This window comes from Protopterus annectens, chromosome 3.part1 (assembly GCF_019279795.1).
Source record: "Protopterus annectens isolate FY-2018-M chromosome 3.part1, PAN1.0, whole genome shotgun sequence".
NCBI classification, from domain to species: domain Eukaryota; kingdom Metazoa; phylum Chordata; order Ceratodontiformes; family Protopteridae; genus Protopterus; species Protopterus annectens.
In genome coordinates this window covers 1,373,073,373-1,373,084,849 of record NC_056732.1, presented here as the reverse complement: position 1 = coordinate 1,373,084,849, position 11,477 = coordinate 1,373,073,373, and the positions used below count along the sequence as shown (strand labels likewise).

The following is an 11,477-nucleotide window of genomic DNA, read 5'->3' as shown; positions in this document are numbered from 1 at the left end:
TGAACAAGAAACTTTTCTTCTCCTGAGCCCTTGACCGTGAAATCCTTCAGGATTTGGTACACAACTCACAGCAGGTTAGTAATCATTTCTTAAAGTGTGGTTATGATGCATTGGAGGCTTCATTTAGGTCAGCTATGACTGGGGCAGTTATTCGTAGGTATGCCTGGCTGAAGGAACAATCTTTGCCAGACCATGTCAAAGCTAAACTCCTGGATGCTCCAATGGAAAAACAAAATTTATTTGGCTCCTCTGCTCAGGAGGTCTTAAAGTATGAAGAAAAGGCAAAATCTGTGCCAAAAGTTAAGGATTTCCTACAAGTACAACCACCGAGATTCAGCAGAAACTGGCCTACTAAGAATTGGTGCTTTCCAGACTCGGACAGAGCCCAGAGAGGCAGGAACAGACGCCCCAGAGGCAGAGGCCAATCTAGGGGCTCTTACAGAGGCCGCCAGTGGCAGCCTGCCAACCAGAGAGGTAGTGCAACAGCAGCAACAACAACTACTACACCAGGACAGGCTCAATGACTTTATTTGATTCCGCCACCAGGGCTCAACTGGAAGCAATTCCTATGGAAAGCTTGCTTTATTCTCGAAAAATTGGCATTATATTACAAGGACACATGGACACTGCAAATAATAGACAAAGGATACAGGTTCCACTTCCACACTTTGCCAAAAAGAAACGGAATGCCAAACCTACCACCAAATCAGAGGGCAGAGGCTTTAAAGCAGATCAACAACTTGCTTCAAATGAAAGCTGTAGAAAAGGTACCACTTTCAGAGCAAGGCCAAGGATTTTACTCCAGACTATTCCTTGTACCAAGAAAAGAAAATCAATGGAGGCCTATTCTCGACCTGTCCGCACTGAATACTTACCTCATTGTGCTAAAATTCAAGATGCTGACCCTACAGCAACTTCTTCCCATGTTGGGCAAGGAGTCTTATTGGTGACTCTAGATCTCAAGGAGGCATACCTGCATGTCCCTATTCGACCAAACTGCAGAAGACACCTCAGATTTCTTGCAGGATCAGAGCATTATCAATTCTCAGCATTGCCCTTTGGCTTATCTACTGCGCCCAGAGTATTCACGAAATGCCTGGCATCAGTAATTGCACACTGCAGACTTCAGGGGATTCAAATCTACCCTTATCTGGACGACTGCCTTATACAAGCGGACAACAAGGTAAATTTGATAAAAGACTTGGCCTGTGCCATCCACCTACTACAGGCATTGGGATACACAGTCAACATCCAGAAATCAAGACTGGTTCCATCCCAAAGGATAATCTTTCTGGGTGTGGATCTAGACACAACCACCCAAATGGCTTTTCTCTACAGAAGGAAAACAAAACAACTTCCGGATTACTTCATGAATCTGACAAGACAAGCTCAGCTTACTGCAAGGAAAATCCTGCAGGCCCTGGGTTACATGGCATCCTGCATAATTCTGATACCACAGGCCAGGCTGTATATGAGAAAATTACAATGGTATCTAAGGAGTGTATGGTCTCAACACAGTCACAGTTTGAACTTTGATACCAGTCATTCCTTTGCCTTCAAAAGGAATTCCTGTGGTGGGCTCAGGCCTGCCAGTCCAACAGAGGGTTGCCTTTCAACAAACCAAAAACAAAACAAACCATCACCACGGACGCTTCAGACCGAGGATGGGGAGCACACATGGAGGGCAAATGTATCCAAGGCCTATGGTCTCAAGGACAGCTACACATGCACATAAACCAAAAGGAAATGCTGGCAGTGATGCATGCAATCGAGGCTTTCAAACCCTTCCTCCATCAAGGCCGCCTGTTAATAAGGACAGACAACACCACGGTCATGTGGTACATAAACAAGCAGGGAGGCACACACTCCTACCCTCTATGCCGGCTGGCTATGAATCTATGGGAGCTATGCCTGAAACTCAATATCCAACTGCAGTCCCAGTTCGTGCCAGGAAAGGAAAATACACTGGCAGACAGCTTAAGCAGAACTACCATGGATGCACACGAATGGATGCTGCACCCAGACATCTTCCAACTCATAACAAAGGCATGGGGAACGCCGGAGATAGATCTGTTCGCCTCCCCCCTCAACCATCAACTGAGGACATTCTGCTCAAGGACATACCACCCACAAGCATGGAGGGTGGACTCTCTCTCTCAGCTGGAAAGCTCTAAAGGTATATGCCTTCCCACCTCCCTTTAATGTACAAGGTTCTACTGAAGATCAGGGAGGAACAGCCAAGAGTGATTCTGATAGCTCCAGACTGGCCAAGGCAACACTGGTATCCACTATTGAGGAGCATGTCACAGGCAAAACCATGGCCTCTCCCCCTATGGCCTCTTCTTCTGACGCAGAACAATTTCAAGAGCATGCATCCCAACTTAAAACATTGCAGCTAACTGCCTGGAAAATCCTTTAAATCCAAACAAAATGTTTTATCACAGAGAGTGAAGGACATTATCATGGAAGCTCACTGCCTTCCACAAGGAAGACATACCAGCTAAATGGAAAAGATTTTCATTTGGAACACATCAAAGGCTTAGATGTGACAGTGGCAAGCATGACACATATTCTGGAATACGTAGCAGAACTGTTCCACAATGGCCTTTCCTATTCTTCCATTAAGATTCATGCCTCAGCAATTTCAGCAGAATACAATGTGGATCCACCTATCTTCTCACACCTCCTCAAGCAATTTCTGAGAGGGATCAAAAATATCAAACCCCAAGAAAACCCCTTTACCTGCTTGGGATCTCAACTTTGTCTGAGAAACTAACACTTCCTCCTTTTGAACCAGCAGCAACAGCGATCTTCAGTTTCTGTCTTGAAAACTGCATTCCTTCTGGCAATAACTTCAGCAAGAAGAGTATCTGAGTTACAAGCATTAATGGCAGTACAGCCATTTTATCTTCCATCAGGACAGAGTTACACTAAGAACTAATCCTACTTTTTATGCCAAAGGTGGTGTCTAGGGTATCCTTGAACCAAGCTATTCACTTGCCAATGCTCTTCCCTTAATCCACAGAATAGAGGGGGAAAACTTCTGCACACCCTGGATATACACAGACAACTACGCTACTACTTGGACAGAACTAAAAGTAGCAGAAAAACTGACCAACTATTTGTAGCATATGCTGTTGGGGTGCAAGGAAAGCAATTTCCAAACAGACAATTTCAAAATGGATAGGAAATTGCATTCGATTTTGTTACTCCTTTCATGGAAAGTCAGTTCCTGCAAACATCAGGCCTCATTCCACAAGGGCCACGGCCACCACTACAGCCTTCCTACGAGGGGTGGCTACCAAGGACATTTTAGAAGCTGCTACTTGGAGCTCCGTGCATACATTTACCAAACATTACAATCTACCTTTATACTCCAGATCCAGAGCAGGCTTTGCTACTGCAGTCCTGCAGGGGATCTTAACTACACCATCTTTTTCTTAGTACCTCCTCCCCCAGATTGGCTATGGTATTCTACCCATATGTTATGACTGCAGATGCATCCTTGAAGGACATAGTACAGATGTTCTTCATACCACATTGCTGCAGTCCTAACACTTGGGTAGTCCGCTGTCCCAGTCGTGTCTGAATACCAAAGAGATAGATGACGCCGGTCAAGGCGCATTATCCTGACGCCAGGACGCCAGGGAACAAATGCGCATGACCCACGCCATATCCTCAGTCTTTTTTGCCGCATGGTCCGATGCAGAAGCAGTTTTGCAAGTGCAGGTTGGCGTTCTGAGATTTTCCGAAGTCGGAGTTTCAGACCGAATCCAAGTTATTAAGCCGCTGGGGAATATTTTGTTTTTTTCTTGCTCAGTATTTTACCGGATGTCAGAAAAGTGAATAACTGTATTTCTTGTGGGAAACAGATACCTCATAGGATTACCATACCTTGTGTATACCTTGCTTAGGGCCTGAGCACGATCGTGGTTGGCTGTCGCTCTTGTGCTAGATTTAACAAACGCACTATAAAGAGAAGATTAGATTGTGCCAGGTTAGTTTTGGGAAGCGGTAATTATAAAATGCCGTCGGATGCTCCGGCGCCCTTCATCAAAAAGCGCAAGGACAAAACAGCAAAGCCTAGGTTGAAGAACCGTCTGCACGGACGCCGGTTCTTTAGAGAGCTCGGGTGGAGCCAGGGTTCAGCCAGAAATTCTTTGGAATCCCAGGGAGAGACTTTATTACTGCAAGATGTGACCTCAGGAGGTAGGCCAGGCGGAAGGGGCTTCTCAGGTAGCTGTTCTTCCCTCCCTTCCTAAGGTGGTTAGGCCCTCCCCTGCTGTTTCCAAGGCTTCTCCCAGGGCAGGCCAGGTTTTGTTTCAGGTGTTACCCCTACCTCCTCAGGGTCTGTACCTAAGAAGCATATGCTTAAGATGGCAGAAGATTTGATTACAATGATTAGAGGTTCTATGCCCCCTCCTGATAAGAGGCCTAGGTGGAACCTGAGCTTGGGAGTTTTGAGCAGTGTTCGGATGCTTCTGAGTTCGGCTGAAGACTTGCAGGAGTATTCCCTTACTCTGATTCTGATGTTGATGATTCTACTCCTTCTGCTTCTCCTCCTGAGGATTTTTCATTTTCAGAGACTCTTCATTCTATGAGGGAGCATTTTAAATGGGAAGGTCAGGATTTCTCTGATTCCAGGAAAAGGCTTAGGGAATTTTTGTTTCTACCCCAGCATAGGCCTTTAGCTATACCTCCTGTTCTAGACGTGGTGGAGGATGTTTTTGCAGAGGCTTCTATGAACCCTGACTCTTTGCCTCCTGCTCCAGTTAAACCGATAGATATTATAGGTGCCTGAAGCTCATAAGTATCTTTTTAAGAGTCCTAGGGCAGACCCAGAAACTGTTTCACAGGGGCCTAAAGGTGTTAAGGCTTCTGTTGTTAAAAATCCTGTTCCTCCAGATAAAGAGGCAAGGGCTTTGGATAGATGGGGAAAGAAAGTGTATACTTCTTCCACTTTGGCCATGAGAGCTTTGAATTGCCAGTTTCACATGTTGAAATACCAAAATTATCTCATTTCACAATTAAAGTCTAAGGTAGATGCTTTGGCGGAAGGTATTGAGTGTAAAGAGTTGCAGGATTTAGTTCATGTTTCGGAACAGGTAGGCAAGCATTCTTGCAATGTGGTTTTGATGCTGTGCAGGCCTCTTCGAGGGTGGCTGCCACTGGTTCAGTTCTTCGCAGGCACGCCTGGTTGAGGGATCAGAATTTAGCTGAGCATGTGAAAACAAGGATTTTAGATGCTCCTTTACAATCTGATGTGTTGTTTGGTTCGCCTGTTGAAGCAGTTCTAAAGAAAATGGAAGACAAGGCTAAGTCTATGCAGACTGTTAAAGATTTTTTGCAGGTTCAGCCTCCGAAGTTTAGTAGAAATTGGCCTACCAAGGGTGGACATATCCTGCTTATGATTCCCAGTCTAGGGGTAGGTCTAGACGTGGTAGAGGCAGAGCTCAAGGTTCTTTTAGGCCTAGAACAGGGAGTTCACCTGCTCAGTCTTCTGGTGAGGGCAGGGTCAGTCCTTTCAGAACAGACCCAATGACCTGCCTTTTCAGCTGCCAGAATCTTCTCGCCTGGCAGCACCTTTGGGAGGAAGGTTGGCACTTTTCAGAGAAAACTGGAGTTTAATTACCCAAGACAGATGGGTATTGGATATCATTCACCACGGTTACAGGTTTTATTTCCATACCTTGCCTCCTTTCAAAGGCATGCCTGACATTCCTCCTCAACAAAGGAAAGACGCTCACAAGCAAATTTCTCTGTTGCTCCAAATAGGGGCCATTCAGCCGGTTCCTGTGCCAGAAAGGCCTAGGATTTTATTCTCGCCTGTTCCTAGTACCAAAAAGGGGAACACGTGGAGACCAATTTTGGATCTGTCTATCCTCAACACTTATCTGGACATTCCCAAGTTCAAAATGTTGATGTTACAACAGCTTTTACCTCTGCTGGGCAAAGATCACTGGATGGTAACTTTGGATCTCAAGGAAGCTTACCTTCATGTTCCTATCAGACTAATTTGCAGGAAGTATCATGCTTTTTTCGAGCTGGGAATTCTCATTATCACTTGTCTGCGTTGCCCTTTGGCTTATCTACTGCGCCCAGAGTATTCACAAAGGTTCTGCCTCCAGTGATAGCTTTCTTCAGGCTAAAAGGAATACAAATCTATCCTTATTTGGACGATTGCCTGATTCTGGCTCAAGGAAGGGACGGGCTTCTTCAGCATTTGGAATATGTGATAGCAGTGCTAAGATGCCTAGGGTATTCTGTGAACGAAATAAAGTCCAGTCTAGTACCCTCTCAAGACATGTGCTTTCTGGGTGTGAGACTGAATACAGCAGCCCAGATGGCCTTTTTAACCCCGGACAAACAAAAGAGTCTATCCCTTTACTTCCATCAACTATCTCATCAGTCCGTGCTGACTGCAAGGACAGTCCTTCAAGCATTAGGGTTCATGGCATCTTGTATTCTGGTGCTTCCCAATGCCAAACTGCATATGAGGAAGCTACAATGGTATCTCAAAAATGTATGGACACAGCACTGCCAAGATCTGGACACTGTCATTCAAATAATACCTTGCATTCAAAAGGAATTTTTGTGGTGGGCTCAGGAATGTCACCTAAACAAAGGACTGTCTGTGACCCGGCCAGAGGCGAGTCAGATTCAGATGCCTCAGACATAGCTTGGGGAGCTCATCTGAATGGAAAGTGGATACAAGACAAGTGGCCTGCCAGACTACAGCATCTACATATCAACATGAAGGAGATGTTAGCAGTCCAGTTTGCATTGAAGGCTTTCAAGGAGTTACTTCTTCCAGGGCAGGTGTTGATTCTAACAGACAACACAACTGTCATGTGGTACATCAGCAAGCAAGGGGGAACACATTCTTATCCTCTATGCAGGCAAGCAATGATTTTGTGGGAGACTGCGCTCAGCTTGCAGCTTACTCTTCAAGCAAGGTTTCTGCCAGGAGCACAGAACTCCTTAGCAGATGTGTTAAGCAGGCAAATCATGGATCCCCACGAGTGGAAACTGGATCTTCATGTATTTCAAAAATTGACAGTGTCATGGGGAACTCCAGACATAGATCTGTTCGCTTCTCCACTAAACCACCAGCTGCCAAAGTTTTGCACAAAAAAGGTTTCATCACACAGCCTGGAAAGTGGATGCTCTTTCTTTCAGTTGGAAAAATCTTCATGTGTATGCCTTTCCACCTCTGCCTCTCCTCCCAAAGGTACTCCTAAAGGTCAGACAGGACAAGCCAAGGATGATTTTGATAGCTCCAGATTGGCCTCGGCAGCACTGGTACCCATTGCTGAGGAGTCTAGTAAGGAAGCCTCCATGGCCTTTACCTTTGATTCCACACCTATTGTCTCAGAAGGACGGCATCTACTCAATGTCAAGCTTCACTCTCTTCATCTAACAGCCTGGCATATTCTGTTTGAACCATAGCAGGTCTCAGCTTCCTCAACAAGTTTTGAATGTGATTATGGAAGCTAGAAGACCTAGTACAAGGAAAGTGTACGGAAAATGGAATAGATTTTTATTTTGGTGTGCAGCAAAGGATTTGGATGTTTCTGAGCCAAATTTGAGTGTGGCTCTTCAATATCTTACTGAGTTATTGGACAAAGGTTTGTCTTTTTCTTCCATTAAGATTCATGCTGCAGCAATTTCAGCTCACTATGATTGTGACCCACCATTGTTTTCTCATCCTTTGTTCAAGCAATTTCTTAGAGGGCAAAGAATATAACCCCACGTAGAGCTCCTACTCCTGCTTGGGACCTCAATTTTGTGTTGGAGAAACTCACTTTACAACCTTTTGAGCCTGCAGCTACTGCTGAATTGAAATATTTGTCATGGAAGACTGCTTTTTTGTTAGCCATTACCTCTGCAAGAAGGGTGTCTGAATTGCAGGCCCTTATGGCGGTTGAGCCTTTCCTGATTTTTCATAAGGATAGGGTATCTTTACGTACTAATCCTTCCTTTATGCCTAAAGTGGTTTCTAGTGTGGCTTTAAACCAAACTATTCATTTGCCTACTTTTTATGCAGATCCCCAAAATAAGGGGGAAAAGATTTTGCACACTAGATGTACACAGGCAGTTGCGTTATTTAAGCAGGACTAAGGATTTTAGGCAGTCTCAGCAGTTGTTTGTTTCTTTTGCTTTGAGTTCTCAGGGTAAGCCTGTGTCAAAACAAACTATTTCTAAGTGGATTGGGTTTTGCATTGCATTTTGTTATTCCCATCATGGCAAGGGGATTCCAGCTGGGATTAGGCCTCATTCCACTAGGGCTACTGCCACTTCAACAGCATTTCTAAGGGGGGTGGCAACTAAGGATATTTTGGAGGCAGCTACTTGGAGTTCAGTGCATACTTTCTCTAAGCATTACCACCTTCCTGTTTACTCTAAATCTAGGGTTGGTTTTGCCACGGCTATTTTGCAGGGCATGTTGTCAGCTCCTGCTTCCTTATGATTTGCCAGCCTCCCTTACCTCTGCTTTGGGATTCTACCCAAGTGTTAGGACTGCAGCAATGTGGTATGAAGAACATAGTACAGTTTTGTACCTACCATAAATGTAGATGTTCGAAGATCCACATTGCTGCAGTCCAACTCCCTCCTTCCCCTCTGTGTTTAGGGGTGATTGTGTGGATGGGGTTATACTCTTGTAAATTTTTATATATTGTATATATATTTGGTGCAGGAGTGTGTGGTGTTTTTGGTTTTAGCCTTATCTTTTTAGGGTCTTCTGACATCTGGGGCAAGAAAAGACTGAGGATATGACGTCGGTCATGCGCATTTGTACCCTGACGTCCTGACGTCAGATTAATGCGCCATGACCGACGTCAGCCATATACTTTGGTATTCGGGCCGACTGGGACAGCAGACTACCCAAGTGTTAGGACTGCAGCAATGTGGATCTTCGAACATCTACATTTATGGTAGGTACAAAACTGTACTTTTTGTACCTACCATAAATGTAGATGTCCGATAGGTATGCATCTGCAGTCAGGTTTACCCTCCCTCCTACCCCTCTGTGGTATTCCTAGGGTGTTTACCCCTCTTTTAGCTAGCTGGGGGAATCTATTATGGTGTATTTGTTTGTATATACATGTGTGTGTGTGTGTGTATATATATATATATATATATATATATATATATATATTGCAAATGTTTGGAATTCTATTGCATTTATCCAAATTTAGCCTTCCTAGAGGGCACCTGGCATCTGGGGCAAGAAAAACTGAGGAAAATGGCGTCGGCTGATGCTTTTATACCCCAGATGCTCTGACGTCGGGGAAGGTGCGACATCAGCCGAGGCCAGACCCAGACTTTGGAATCCGCGATCAAGGGCTGCCTGAGGCAGGACAACCCATATGTTATGACTGCAGATGCATACCTATCGGACATCTACATTTATGGTAGGTACAAAACTGTACTTTTTTTTTCTTGGAAGGGAATGTTTCTGTATGCCAGTCCCCCTCTTCCTCTACTACCAAAGGTCCTGCACAAAATCATGTAGGACACAGCCAAAATCATGCTGGGTGTTTCCCATTTGGCCCAGACAGCATTGGTTCCCCCCTCATTTGGCCAGGGGCAGTCAGAGGTTACGTCACTGGATCGATCTTATACAAGACGGGATCTCTCCTTCACCCTCACTTGTGCACCCTTCAGCTGACACTGTTTTCGCAGGAGGCCAGAAAACCCACTACTAGAAAATTATATGTGACTAATTGGGAAAGATTTTCTATTTGGTGTCTCAGGCATGACTTGGACCCTTTTTCTGTTTGGACTCCTGCTGTTTGTATGAATTGCTCAATTCTAGTTTGGCATATTCATCTCTTGAAGGTTCATTTGTCAGCCATTTCCATTTGTTTGCCTCTGAGTACACCTTTGTCCTCTAATTTTGAAGTCAAACATTTTTTTTAAATGCATTCTTCATTCTTCATGTTCAGCCTCCAAGAAAGCCTATTCCTCCTCCTTGGGACCTTAATTTTGTTCTTGAGAAATTGACCCAATCCCCTTTTGAACCTTTATTTTTTTCTTCCCTACAGTGTTATACTTGGAAGACACTATTGTTGGTCACTCTTACTTCTTCATAGAGGGTATCTGAATTGAAAGCATTCACTGTAGTTCCACATTTTCTTTTCCATTTTTTCTCACAGGGACAGGGTGTCTCTTCAAACCAATCCTTTTTCTACCAAAGGTAGTTAATGATTTGTCTTTGAATCAGTCCATTCATCTTCCTTTTTTCCCTTCTCAGAATCCTAGTGAGAGGGTTCTTCACACCTTGGATTTATATAGACAGCTCAGATATTACTTGGATAAGAAAAAGCATATCAGGAAATCTGAGCAGCTTTTTGTTTCCTTTCATGGCAGGAAATTGGATTTGGGGGTGTTGTAGGCAAGCAGTCTCCTCCTGGATTTCTAAGCCCATTTCTTTGTGCTATTTTTATGATAAATAACTTTCCTCTTCTGTTACTGCTCATTTTACCAAAGCAGTGCTCTCTTCTCTTGCTTTTTTTCTGGGGCCTGGATACTAGATCCATCCTGGAAGCTGCTATTTGGTCTTCTGGTCACACTTTTTCATTCAGACATTACAAGTTTGAAGGCATTTCTAGGGCCAGGGAGTATTTTGCCAAGGCCATCATTCATGAGTTTTTGGAGGCTTTCCTGGGATTTGTTCATCCCATACTTTCCAACAGCTTTTGTACTCTCCCAGAAGTAAGAATACTGCAGCAGTGATGAGGAAGGACATAGTACAGGTGTATAAGATCTTACCATAACATTAAATGTCCTCCTCCTCACTGTTGCAGTATTGTTTCTCTCCCTCGTATCCCCTGTTTCTTTGTTTTCCTTCTGGCTGATGGGTCTTTATCCTCTTTCTTCCTTTCCAGTATGTATGCCTTGTTACTTCTGTAGTTTCTCAGTCTAATTCTACTGGAACACTTCAGTCCTAAGGTTTAGGTGCTGATTTGTCACATGTGTACCTTACATTTTGCGTGTAGGATATGTGTCTGCTGTATGGTGCCTGGAAGATGTAAGGGCTTTGGTATACTGGCCAGATGTTTGGCTGTACTGTCGTAGAAGTAGGACATAGGTAGGTACTAGGCTATTGGCCCTAGTGCCTATATAAGCCTAGCCAAACAGTACCCTGGCTTTTGCCACCAAGAAAATTATTTTCCTGTGCCCCTGTTAAGCAGATCCACTGAAGTGATCCCTAGGGTGAATTTCCTATCTCCCATCCAGTTGTCAAGATTTTTCTTGAAGAGTGCTAATGAGGAGCTTTGTTTGATATAGATATGTAGTTTGTTCCAGAGTATAGGAAGTCTCAGACAGGAATCTATCCCTCCAGCATGTTCTGTTTGTTGTGGTGACGAGGTTTAGGTCCCTAGAAGCGTGTAGCTCGGAGGGATTGAGATTTCTTTACGTGGAGCATGTCCAACAGCTCTGGGTTTGACATAGCTTTGTATGTTAGGCAG

General features: G+C 44.4%; 1 protein-coding gene across 1 annotated transcript in view; it reads left to right on the top strand.

Annotated features, from left to right (window-relative positions):
* The window catches only part of MAF1 (MAF1 homolog, negative regulator of RNA polymerase III), an 881,579-nt gene that overhangs the window by 716,688 nt on the left and 153,414 nt on the right, over positions 1–11,477 (top strand). The gene's annotated exons all lie outside the window — the stretch shown is intronic.